Source organism: Mixophyes fleayi, chromosome 4 (genome assembly GCF_038048845.1).
Source record: "Mixophyes fleayi isolate aMixFle1 chromosome 4, aMixFle1.hap1, whole genome shotgun sequence".
NCBI classification, from domain to species: domain Eukaryota; kingdom Metazoa; phylum Chordata; class Amphibia; order Anura; family Limnodynastidae; genus Mixophyes; species Mixophyes fleayi.
Window position 1 is genome coordinate 188,181,874 of NC_134405.1, and position 10,589 is coordinate 188,192,462.

The 10,589-nt window shown below is 41.1% G+C and overlaps 1 pseudogene; it reads left to right on the forward strand.

Moving 5' to 3' along the window:
- The first annotated feature begins 9,225 nt into the window (after positions 1-9,225).
- On the forward strand, positions 9,226-9,344 carry LOC142155185 (5S ribosomal RNA; annotated as a pseudogene).
- The last annotated feature ends 1,245 nt before the right edge of the window (positions 9,345-10,589 follow it).

Below are 10,589 nucleotides of genomic sequence, written 5' to 3' on the forward strand. Positions count from 1 at the left end.
CTTGGAGCAAACCTTTCATTTCAAGTAGCACCAACACACAAATCAAATATCTTGATATACAAAGTATACTAGCAACTTTTCCAGGTTAACCTTCCTCAGTTACTTTCTCTGATTAAGTCTGACCTTGGCTGGAGCCACTATTTACATCCTGGATATCAATACAATTAAAATGAATATAACTTCCTAGACTCCCCTCTTCAAATTTATAAAACACAGCACCTCACAATTAGTCTGGGCAAAAAAACGATCAAAAACAATATGAGTGTGTTGCATCATTCTGGTCATGTAGGGGCCCTGGGCTTCTCAATTTCAAAAACTGTTACCTATCTGCACAGCTTGCTCAATGCATACTATGGAGTTGCCCAAAGTCTATTGGTATCTGGACACTAGTGGAGACATAGGGGTATATTTACTAAGCTGCGGGTTTGAAAAAGCGGGGATGTTGCCTATGGCAACCAATCAGATTCTAGCTGTCATTTTGTAGAAGGTACAAATAAATGAAAGCTAGAATCTGATTGGTTGCCATAGGCAACATCCCCACTTTTTCAAACCCGCAGCTTAGTAAATCTAGCCCATAGTCTCAAAATGGCCTCTCTCTCCTCCCTCCCACTGTGCATTTGCCCTAAGCCAGTCTCTGATCACAAAGTGATTTCTCTATGCCTAGCAATTTTGGACGAGCATAACAAACTATATGAGTTAGCTAAAGATAAGAAGATACCTTATCCGTGCTCCCTTATGTAGGGAATGGACGGTATAGAAATGTAACCAAACGGAGGTAATAGGAAACTCTTAGCTCTAAAGTAATTGTACAAAAAGAAGAAAAATTCAATGGCGCAAAAGGTTGTGGAGGTGGCCAGGAGACATGACTGTGTAATCTAATACACTAGACAGAAAACTGTTTATATGAAGGACATTTAACTGCATCAACAATTGTATATAGTCAGTATATACCCTTATTGTACACAACATTTAAGTATTTACTGGCCAGAACTCATAAATAAATTTATAATCAATTACAATGCCTATAGATAAGGTGCCACAGTAATCAAATAGTAATAGGCAAATGATCAACAATATTGTGAAAGAAAACAAATTAAGAAAGAGATCAAATAAAAATATAAATCAAGAAAAAAAGAAAAACAAATGTAGCAAAAACAGAATGCATATACAAAGCACAAGGATATATACATATAATGCTGATAAATAATCTGAAAGTAATGCTGGAAGCACAGTTCATATACAGATGTCCAATGAGCACCTAGAAAGTATTGCACTGTAAACGGTGCAGTTGTCATATATAATTAATGTCTTTAAGTTGTTCCCAAAATGTGTGAGCACAAACCAGGGAAAAGATAAGAAGTTCAAATAGGTAAATTGTATATTTAAGCACAGTGGGACTGATATCCCAAATTATTGAATAAGATATGTAAAGGCATTCCGCAATACGGAACACTTACATGTGTAGTTTTCTCCGTGTACTCCATATAATCATCTTGACAGCACTCTTCTTACCTCTTCTGAAAGAGAGGCAATGTTTTCGGTGGTCCCAGATGTCAGATGTGTCCAGCAGCTGAAAGAAAGCCGATGTTGGGTGTTTGTATGCAGAAAAATAACTGCCATGTGCTCCACACTGCAGGAAGCTCTGTGTAAAAATAAAGGATAATGTCTACATGTTGCTTTACGGTTGATCCCTTATCGGCTCATTTTTGATAAATGTTGCGACTGCCCTAAGCTCTCAGTCTTCTGGCAAGATATAAAAAATCTCATAGCTACAGTGCTGCAGATAGATGTTCCCATTGCCTTTTAATTCTACCTCCCTCATTCAGAGTGCCATTCGCCACCTATCATCACAAAAAATGTACACAACTTATTATTTTGTCTGTCACCTGCCAAAAGCTCCGAAACAAAATTCGGCATACCTATTGCAGGGAATTCATAAACAGCATCATAATCAACTCTGGTGACCTTGAGCCTCATGTTTTAATGCTCGCTTCCCAGACTGGTACATACGACCTAGGGGTGTGCACCGGCCACTTTTGGTGTTTTGGGTTCTGATTAGCTTGAGGTTTTGGGTTCTGATTTGTTTTGCCAAAACACCCCACGAAAGGTTTTGGTTCTGATTTTGGGTTTTGGGTTCTGATTTTTTTTAAAAAAGCATAAAAAGTGCTAAAATCCATATTTTTATTTTTTTTCACTCCTACACTATTATTAACCTCAATAAAATTGATTTCCACTAATTTCCAGTCTATTCTGAACACCTCACACCTCACAATATTGTTTTTAGTCCAAAAGGTTGCACCGAGGTAACTGGATGTCTAAGCAAAGCGACACAAGTGGGCGGCACAAACACGTGGCCCATCTAGGAGTGGCACTGCAGTGGCAGACATGATGGCAGTTTGCAAGAGTTTGCTAGAGGTGCAAGATGGAATTGTCCTTGGGCCCTCCCACCCACCCTGATGTTGTTGAAATAGGACATTCGCACTTTAACAAACCAATCAGGAACAGTGAACATAGTTTAATCTCTGGCAAAGATTTTCCTGTGCGCTCACTGGCTAAATGATTGTAAATAATAATAATTTTTGTTGTATGATGTACCAGATATATGGTGTGGGTAATCTCTATCATAAACCAATACTTTATGGCATAAATAACTTGTTTATTTGTTCCTATACATTGTAAGCTAAAAGAGATAAAAAGCAATGGAATATTTTCTAAAACACATAGTTACATGTACAAGTGCTGCCCTTGATAGACCAAGGTTAGAGATAACAGGCAATAAAAAACAATAAATTGGTTCCAAGAATAAAAATTACATATATTTGATTAAGCTAAAAAGGATTCCAAAACCACAATAATTTTGTGGTGCAGCCGAATGGATGTAAGATTAGTATTTCAACATAGTCCAAACTTCCAATGGGTAGATGTTCGGATGTTACAAGGTGTCCTAATTTAACAGAAGGGTTGCCCAAGGTTTAATCACATTTGCATGATGTCTCTAATGGATCCTGGGTTGAAGATAGACGTGAATAATCACGTCCTAATGATAAAGAGGTAGCGATAACGGAGGGTGTAATGTAAATAATATACCTAATGAAGAGATGGTATTAGGTTAATATGTATCCCACACACTGGTGGGACTAATACCTGCGATTGCGTGAACTGTGGATAATGGGGTCAGTCTCTTGTAGGGGTCCCGCTGACGAATTGCAGCGTACAAAGTGAAGTTCCAAATAATACAAACAGCAGTGGGTGATCAATTCCACTACTGTGAGGGTGAATAAGCGGTCCACATGAAGCGTGCGACTAGGTCCGGTCCTGACTTGCGCGTCTGAGGTCACTTCCGGTCGATTGCTATTGCCCAATAGATGGATGGGGCGGAGGCCCAACGCGTTTCGTCTTAGAAGACTTTCTCAAGGGAGATGATTCCAATATTGGTGGGTGTTTATTTATAGAGCTCCCAGTTGTATGTTGATCTCTGATTGGGTAATCGCGCTATTAGTCTATCTTTGGTCCGTGGTATACCTTAATTTTTCAGATGTTTATATGCTCAAACTCCATAAGTCCTGGGAACCATAGTGCAGAATAAAACTTTAATATAAAGGTGTTAAACCAAAGTTCATGTCACAACCTTCTGGCTACAAACGTGTAACATATATCTCGAGGTAACTCTTATAATAGCCCAATTGTGTGCATAATGTAATTATGTGTTTGTTTGGCAAATAAATATAAAGTGCAAAGTTGAGGGTTATTATATACACATATATGCACAATATACAAACACACAATATAAATACATTTATCTTGAATTACCACCTTGACATGTCTAGACAATATTGTTTATAAGGATATTGACAAAGGTGGTCTTAGTTTTATACACATATAAATTAATACGTATACTGGCTAGTTAATATACTGAATTGAATGCACAAGGATGTCTACAGATAATTATGAATTTGTGCATGGTTGGGAACATGATAATAATAGTCATCAATTGCACTCCCTTCATACAATGACGCCTAATGAACAGAATGTTTGTGATGTACCCTCTTTCAGTTGTTTATATGATTTCACGACTGTTCAGTGTATAACAACATACACAGTTGTAATGTTGGTACCAGTATGCTTCTTTGCACAGCCACCTGCCCGTATACACCAGTATTGACACTGTCCAAATGGGGAGATGAGTTCCTACTGCACTAGGTGTTCTCGAGTAGTCTCCTATCCCGTTATTTACTTAGCTCCGCCTTGCTTGGCTTCAGAGTTCGGGTGGGTTTGCGCATGGCAAAGGTGGTATGGCCGTAGGACTCGCTCCTCTCAAATGGAACAACGCCTGGTTTGGCAAGGTGCTGTGCAGATGGCACTACCATAAGGAAGACTCTATCCGTCAATGCAAGGTGAGATCTAGTTCTATATTCAGTCCATTTGGAGTGAGGGTTCTGATAAATGGCTTTGGATTCCTCCCTATTCAGATTGGGTATTATGTTACCCCCCTCTCCAGTTTTGAGTCACTTGTTTGATACCAATAAAGGATGTACCTTGATGGCTACAATTATGGGTGTCCTTGTAATGTTTGGATAGGTGGTGATTCTCAAAACCTATTCTAATGTTCCTCGGGTGTTCCCTGATCCTAGTTTTGAGGGTCCTAATCGTTCTACTGATGTACTGTTTGCCACATTGGCATTGTAATAAGTAGACCACATTCATACTATTGCAAGTGATGAACTCTTGAATTTTGAATGTTTTTCCCATTGGAGGTCAATATGTATTCAATAACAGGTTTGGTACTTCTGCATTTTAACGTTTTACAGTTGGAGCATGTCCCACAATAGAAAAAACCTTTTGTGGGTATCTGTTGACTGAGCCAGTTTGAATCTGTACGTTGAATATTGACAGGGATGTAGCTGGATGTGATAGATTTTTTGATATCAGGCGCCTTTTTGAAAACCAGTTGCGGGTACTTGGGAAGTATCGAGCCTAATACTGAATCTTGTTTAAGGATATTCCAATGCTTGTTCAGAATTCTCTTAATGTGGATTGCATCTCCTGAGTAGTTGGATACAAAGTTAATGGGTTCTGGTACGTTTATCTTGGGAGATATAGTGCCATTTGTCTCTAGTGTATTCTTGTACTTCAAAAGGTCGTTCCTACTTGTACTCTTCACTTTCTGATAGGCCTCGTCTACAATTTTATCGTTGTATTGTTTTTCTAGAAACTGTTGTTTAATGATATCACTCTGTGTAATGTAATCATTCATATTTGTGCAGTTGCGGCGAATACGTGTGAACTGGCTAAAGGGAATACTCTTTAGCCAATTAGGATGGTGGTTGCTGTTGGATAGGATGAAACTGTTTACATCTACTTGCTTTCTAAATGTACGGGTGGCTAGTTGTTCATTCTGAATGAATATCTCATGATCTAAAAACTCAATTGATAGACGACTGTGATTGGCTGTGAATTGGAGACCAAATTGGTTGTCATTTATCTGTCTTAAAAACTGAGATAGGTCATTCTCAGATCCCTTCCAAATGATCAGCACATCATCAATATATTTTTTCCAGAGCACCAGGTTTGCCGCCCAGCCATTTTTGGCCCAAATGTAATGGTCTTCCCAGTAACTCATGTATAGATTAGCATAGCTGGGCGCAAACCTGGTGCCCATAGCTGTTCCTGGAGTCCTCTAATGTTGGCTTAGGAGCCATTCTCTCCCAAAGATTGGAGCAACAAAAATTCCATCCTTGTGCCTTTTACTCTCGGGGTCTTCTGCCTGCGGAGAAGAATTACACCATCGGGGACAAGGAGTTGCTGGCTATAAAAGTAGCATTAGAGGAATGGAGATATTTGTTGGAGGGAGCTCGTCATTCTGTGACAATTTTTACTGATCATAATAAAAATTGTCATATTTACAGTCTGCTCAATGTTTGAATCCTCGTCAAGCAAGATGGTCTCTTTTCTTTTCTCATTTTGAACTAAACATAACCTTCAAACCAGCTGCAAAAAAAAAAAAAGCAGACGCCCTATCTCGAGCCTTTGTGACGTCCTCAGACGTTGAAGATGGTCCTAACCACTCTATATTAGACCCCAAATGTGTTTCTCTGGCTGCTTCTTCCACTAAGGTGCTACCATTTCGGAGAACCCTCGTGCCTCCTGCCCTTAGGAAGAAAATCCTTTCGTGGTTTCACTCTTCTCGTTTTTCTGGACATTCTAGTGAACGCAAGACTTTTGAAATTCTTTCTCGAAGTTACTGGTGCCCTTCCATGAGGAGAGATGTCAAAGATTTTGTGGCTGCTTGTGAATTGTGTTTCCAGTTCAAGACTCCCTGCAGAACTCCAGCAGGTTTGCTTCAACCACTACCCATTCCTTCCAAGCCGTGGACCCATATTAGTATGGACTTTGTTACTGATCTTCCTCCTAGTAAAAAGTGCAATACTATTTGGGTAGTGGTGGATAGATTTTCGAAGATGGCACATTTCGTTCCTTTGACCGGTTTACCTTCTTCATCTACTCTGGCTGATTATTTCATCAAAGAAATCTTCCGTATTCATGGATGTCCTTCCGAGATTGTTTCAGATAGAGGAGTGCAATTTGTTTCCAGATTCTGGTGGGCCCTCTGTAAGACCTTGGGTATCCGATTATCACTCTCATCCTCCTACCATCCTCAATCAAACGGACAAACCGAAAGGGTCAATCAAGATCTTGAGACTTTTATAAGGATGTTCTCTTCAGCCAACCAAGACAACTGGGTAGATTTGCTTCCATGGGCTGAATTCGCTCATAACAACATGTATCATGAATCATCTTCTAAAACTCCATTCTTTGTGGTTTACGGTCACCATCCGTCTTTTCCGGAATTTCCTGCCCTCCCTCCCACCCAAGTTCCTGCTGTAGAGACTGTTTGTCAGACCTTCAAAAATATTTGGTCTCAGGTCAAAACCTGTTTAAAGAAGACATCTGCCAGATATAACTCTTTTGCAGATAAAAAGAGACGGGCTATTCCACCACTTAAAATCGGAGATCGTGCTTGGTTATCAACCAAAAATATTCCTTTGAATGTCCCATCTATGAAGTTCGCTCCTCGTTTTATTGGTCCATATAGGAACATTCAAGTGATAAATCCAGTTTGTTTCAAACTTCTACTACCTAAGAACCTTCGTATTTCCAATGCCTTCCATGTGTCTTTGCTCAAACGTCTTATCATCAACTATTTCTCGGTCCCTCCTTCAGCACCTCGGCCACTTCAAGTTCATCAAGAGAAGGACTTTGAGATTACTCACATATTGGATGCAAAAATTTCGTGAGGAGTGCTTTGTTTCCTCGTTCATTGGAAGGGCTTTGGTCCTGAAGAGCGTTCATGGATTAAAGCAGAAGATCTCAACGCTCCAGCTCTTCTTAAGAAGTTTTATTCCAAGTTTCCGGACAAACCCGGTTCCAGGTGTTCTGTGCCCACCTTTAAAAGGGGGGGTACTGTCACTCACCGGACTGTGAGTGCCATTTCTCCTGTGTTCAGAAACCGTGGCCGTCCGCCATCCTGAGGGTCTGCGCATGTGCAGCCCTTATGAAACATTCAGTACCTGTTGCTTTTAATTGATTGGATGATCAGGCAACCCTCCCTATTTAAACCACCTGTGATCATTACCAGTTGCCTAATCTTGGAGTCTCATTCCCCATGAGCCTCTGAAGGTGTTCCTGTGTTTCCTCGTGTATTCAGCTCCAGCTGATTCCTGTCTACTTCGATTGTGGTTTCCAGACCACTTCAACTCTCCTGTGTTCATCGTGTCTGCACTCAGCTGATTCCTATCTGCTACTGCTGCCAGATTCCAGTCCGCCTCAACTCTCCTGTGTTCAGCGTGTCTCCCCTCCGCTGCCTTCACTTCTACTGCCCGATTCCAGACCGCCTCTACTCTCCTGTGTTCAGCATACCTTCCCTCCCCTGCCTCCGCTACTCTGCCGGATTCCAGACAGCCTCATCTCTCCCGTGTTCATAATGTTTCTAGTTTTACTTACTACTGCTACCTGAGTATTGCTCCGTTGATTACCGGTTACCTTCCGTGCGCTGCACCAACCTGATTACCTCTTCCATCCTCCAGTGGTCTCTCCTCCTGCCCGCGTTCAGCCGTTCAGGTATCCCTGCACGTCTCCTTGACAGCCTGCTTTCCTGAACCGCGGTATGCATACTTTCCATTGACTTTGCTATTGTATAGCATATCCGTCTGGACTGTGTTGTGTTCATCTCCGGAGTCTTCTATCTACTGAAGCTATTGTTACTATTGACTTTGTTTCCTATTACCTGGATCGCTCTAGTGACTTTGTATACTTCAAGCAGCGCTTGTCAGTTATTATTGTATTGTGGATATCATCGTGGGATCAAGTTCCGTGTGCCCTGTGTATTCTCTGCATTACATTCATCTCCTCGTGCCCCTCCTCACATATATATAGCAGTGGTACAACTTGCTGATGCAGACCACTGACTCCTGTTTCCCATTGGCACCTGTTTCAAGTATCCTCTCACATAAGCAGTGGTACAACTTGCTGTACGCAGACCACTGACTTCCCCGTTACCTACTTGCACCTGGAATCCTTTCCCTCACTATAGACAGTGGTACAACTTGCTATACACAGACCACTGACTCTCACTACCTCCTCTCTACTCCTGGACATTCCTCCTCACTATAGCAGTGGTACAACTTGCTGTACGCAGACCACTGACTCCCCTCACGTTTCCTTGTCCATCTGGTTCCTCGTGTACATCCATCTAAGTCATTACCAGTTGCTGCTAGTCATAGACTTTCCTTGAGCATTCTCTCACCATCTGCTGATTCTCCTGTTCCGTTGTCACCCTGCTACCAGAGGACCATAGTACCAGCTATATTACTCTGGTAAGAACATTATCTGGTGATATCCTGGGCAAAGACTCCTAGTGCCCGTGACAATAGGTTTTGAGAATCACCATCTATCCAAACATTACAAGGACACCCATAATTGTAGCCATCAAGGTACATCCTTTATTGGTATCAAACAAGTGACTCAAAACTGGAGAGGGGGTAACATAATACCCAAACTGAATAGGAAGGAATCCAAAGCCATTTATTTGGCCAGAACCCTCACTCCAAATGGACTGAATATAGAACTAGATCTCACCTTGCATTGACGGATAGAGTCTTCCTTATGGTAGTGCCATCTGCACAGCACCTTGCCAAACCAGGCGTTGTTCCATTTGAGAGGAGCGAGTCCTACGGCCATACCACCTTGGCCATGCCCAAACCCACCCGTACTTGGAAGCCAAGCAAGGCGGAGCTAGGTAAGTAACGGGATAGGAGACTACTCGTGAACACCTAGTGCAGTAGGAACTCATCTCCCCATTTGGACAGTGTCAATACTGGTGTATACGGGCAGGTGGCTGTGCAAAGAAGCATACTGGTACCAACATTACAACTGTGTATGTTGTTATACACTGAACAGTCGTGAAATCATATATACAACTGAAAGAGGGTACATCACAAACATTCTGTTCATTAGGCGTCATTGTATGAAGGGAGTGCAATGGATGATTATTATTATCATGTTCCCAACCATGCACAAATTCATAATTATCTGTAGACATCCTTGTGCATTCAATTCAGTATATTAACTAGCCAGTATACGTATTAATTTATATGTGTATAAAACTAAGACCACCTTTGTCAATATCCTTATAAACAATATTGTCTAGACATGTCAAGGTGGTAATTCAAGATAAATGTATTTATATTGTGTGTTTGTATATTGTGCATATATGTATATATAATAACCCTCAACTTTGCACTTTATATTTATTTGCCAAACAAACGCATAATTACATTATGCACACAATTGGGCTATTATAAGAGTTACCTCGAGATATATGTTACACGTTTGTAGCCAGAAGGTTGTGACATGAACTTTGGTTTAACACCTTTATATTAAAGTTTTATTCTGCACTATGGTTCCCAGGACTTATGGAGTTTGAGCATATAAACATCTGAAAAATTAAGGTATACCACGGACCAAAGATAGACTAATAGCGCGATTACCCAATCAGAGATCAACATACAACTGGGAGCTCTATAAATAAACACCCACCAATATTGGAATCATCTCCCTTGAGAAAGTCTTCTAAGACGAAACGCGTTGGGCCTCCGCCCCCATCCATCTATTGGCCAATAGCAACCGACCGGAAGTGACCTCAGACGCGCAAGTCAGGACCGGAAGCGAGTCGCACGCTTCATGTGGACCGCTTATTATTTGGAACTTCACTTTGTAAGCCGCAATTCGTCAGCGGGACCGCTACGAGAGACTGACCCCATTATCCACGGTTCACGCAATCGCAAGTATTAGTCCCACCAGTGTGTGGGATACATATTAACCTAATACCATCTCTTCATTAGGTATATTATTTACATTACACCCTCCGTTATCACTACCTCTTTATCATTAGGACGTGATTATTCACGTCTATCTTCAACCCAGGATCCATTAGAGACATCATGCAAATGTGATTAAACCTTGGGCAACCCTTCTGTTAAATTAGGACACCTTGTAACATCCGAACATCTACCCATTGGAAGTTTGGACTA